Below are 3431 nucleotides of genomic sequence, written 5' to 3' on the forward strand. Positions count from 1 at the left end.
GGACGTTCCAAAGGCTGCCATCGGTTACTTGCGGACGTGTATAGGCTGAACGGACAGGGTGGTGATGCGTCGCGCCTCCCGTGGGCATTTTAAAAAAAAAATTGGCCGCTCCTATCGCGACTTTGGAAGGGATGCCGCAGGACTGTTAGAGATATGCCCCACAAGCCAATTATATTTACATGTAATTGATCATATTTTATATCATGACTCTTTATCTTCAATCAATTATTATTGCAAGGCATTATGTTTTTTGTTTGTCATTGATGGTTGTCTTTATAATTTCCATATTTGACAAAGTCCATAGATCATATAGGCTCATGGAATATGGTCGTGCATAGAGATGACGATCATGAAACATATTCCTTATAAGCCTTGATCTTAAATGTTCCTAGTCGTAGAGTTATTAGGATTGGACACTAATAACTCGGATAGACTAGCACATATGATGTATGCTCAATTAGGAGAATGTCTTGTTTCATAGACATTGGTGTGTGGACACTAGTGCATATTATAAGAACAAGTACACTGAACTTACCCGCTACAGAATTCCTAATGGTAATTGTTGATTGTCGAATTGGAATTTCTGTGTTGCAGTAGTGCAGATTGGTCCTTAGACTTGAGACATCATGGTAGTCTGATATTTGACTGGTTACACTTTGGTTCTTTTTTGGATTCCAATGGAGTCATTAACAAATTATCACTGGGCGTAACCTTATCACATATGAAGGCTTGTGAATGTCAAAATAGGATTCATCACTTATCGACACGATGAGAAGATGTCCTATGTATTCCGATGATTTCATGACTAAGGAAATCCTTGGCCAAGGTGAGATGGAAATCAAAAGGTGTTTTGATTTCATCGAACAAGTCATAAATCTGGAATGGATACATAGTTATTGAATGACTAGGGTTTCGTCATAAAACCATACCCTAAATTCAATCGGGACATAGATTGATGAAAGGATTTTACTGTACGGTAATTGCAATCGAAAAGGTCCGTGTTTTTTCATCGTTGGCTAGGCGTTCATGGCATGTTGCTAGACGTTAACCATGATATGTAGGGTTTTAGAATTAATATGATTAATTCTAAAACTATTAATTAAAGAGTTTAATTAAGAAGCCCATGAGATGAGTTAATTATGAAGCCCATAAGTTTAATTAAAAGAGTTTAATTATTCTAAGGAGTTGGGCCTTCATATAGCCCAATAGAATTGCCCCTACATCTAGCCCAATGGTTGACCTAAGGGGTCACACACTTGGGTCGAGTCCGTTCCACAAATTAAAAGAGAGATACGGCCCAATATGATTATGGGCCAGACCTAAATCGTTTAGGGTTTTTCCAAAGGCATAATTAGAGTTTTTACTCTATAAATAGGCCACTTAAGAAGCTGGAAAAAGAAGAAGAAATTCGGATCTCTCATTGGAGACGCCTAGGGTTACTTGCATTACTCAAGGCGTACGAGGAAATGACCGATCATGTGGACCGACTTGGAGGAGTTCGTGTTTGCGGCTCTACGGATCAATCAAGGCAGAATCATATCTTCACGGTAGCCCGATTCCTAACAAGGACGTGCCAAAGGCTGCCATCAGTTGCTTACGGACGTGTATAGGTTGAACGGACGGGGTCGTGATGCGTCGGGCCTCGAGTGGGAATTTTTAAAAAAATTTGGCCTCTAATATCATCACTTTGGAAGGGATGTCGCAGGACCTGCCAACGACTGCCATCGGTTGCTTGCGGACGTGTATAGGCTGAAAGGACAGGGTGGTGATGCGTCGGGCCTCCCGTGGGCATTTTCAAAAAAAAACTGGCCTCTCGTATGACGACTTTGAAAGGGATGCCGCAGGACGTGCCGAAGGCCGCCATCGGTCGCTTGCGGACGTGTATAGGTTGAACAGATGGGGTCGTGATGCGTCAGGCCTCGAGTGGGAATTTTCAAAAAAATTTGGCCGCTCGTATCACGACTTTGGAAGGGATGCCGCAGGACGTGCCAAAGGCTGCCATCGGTTGCTTGCGGACGTGTATATGTCGAAAGGACAGGGTGGTGATGCGTCGGGCCTCCCGTGGGTATTTTCAAAAAAAAATTGTCCGCTCGTATCACGACTTTGGAAGGGATGCCTCAGGACGTCCCAAAGGTTGCCATCGGTTGCTGGTGGACGTGTATAGGTTGAACGAATGGGGTCGTCATGCATCGGGCCTCGAGTGGGAATTTTTAAAAACATTTGGCCGCTCGTATCACCACTTTGGAAGGGATACCGCAGGACGTGCCAAAGGCTGCCATCGGTTGCTTGCGGACGTGTATAGGCATAAGGGACAGGGTGGTGATGCGTTGGGCCTCCCGTGGGCATTTTCAAAAAAAAATTGGCCGCTCGTATCAAGACTTTGGAAGGGATGCCGCAGGACGTGCCAAAGGTTTCCATCGGTTGCTTGCGGACGTGTATAGGTTGAACTGACGGGGTCGTGATGCGTCGGGCCTCAAGTGGGAATTTTCAAAAAAATTTGGCCGCTCGTATCACCACTTTGGAAGGGATGCCACAGAACGTTCCAAAGGCTGCCATCGGTTGCTAGCGGACATGTATAGGCTGAACAGAAAGGGTGGTGATGCGTCGAGCTTCCCGTGGGCATTTTCAAAAAAAAAATTGGCCGCTCGTATCACGACTTTGGAAGGGATGACGCAGGACGTGCCAAAGGCCGCCATCGGTTGCTTGCGGATGTGTATAGGTTGAACGGACGGCGTCGTGATGCGTCCGTCCTCGAGTGGGAATTTTCAAAAAAATTTGGTTGCTCGTATCACCATTTTGGAAGGGATGCCGAAAGACGTGCCAAAGGCTGCCATCGGTTACTTGCGGACGTGTATAGGCATAAAGGACAGGGTGGTGATGCGTCGGGCCTCCTGTGGGCATTTTCAAAAAAAAATTGGCCACTCGTATCACGACTATCGGTTGCTTGCGGATGTGTATAGGTAGAACGGACGGGGTCGTGATGCGTCTGGCCTCGAGCGGGAATTTTCAAAAAAATTTGGCCGCTCGTATCACAACTTTTGAAGGGATGCCGCAAGACGTACCAAAGGCTGCCATCGGTTGCTTGCGGACGTGTATTGGCTGAACGGACAGGGTGGTGATGCGTCGGGCCTCCCGTGGGCTTTTCAAAAAGAAATTGGCCGCTCGTATCACGACATTGGAAGGGATGCCACAGGATTTGACAAAGGCTGCCATCGGTTGCTTGCGGAGGTGTATAGGTTGCACGGACGGGGTCGTGATGCGTCGGGCCTCGAGTGGGAATTTTGAAAAAAAATTTGGCCGCTCGTATCATCACTTTGGAAGGGATGCCGCAGGACGTGCCAAAGGCTGCCATCGGTTGCTTGCGGACGTGTATAGGCTGAACGGACAGGGTGGTGATGCGTCGAGCCTCCCGTGGGCTTTTTAAAAAAAAA

Source organism: Diospyros lotus, chromosome 10, assembly GCF_014633365.1.
Source record: "Diospyros lotus cultivar Yz01 chromosome 10, ASM1463336v1, whole genome shotgun sequence".
NCBI classification, from domain to species: domain Eukaryota; kingdom Viridiplantae; phylum Streptophyta; class Magnoliopsida; order Ericales; family Ebenaceae; genus Diospyros; species Diospyros lotus.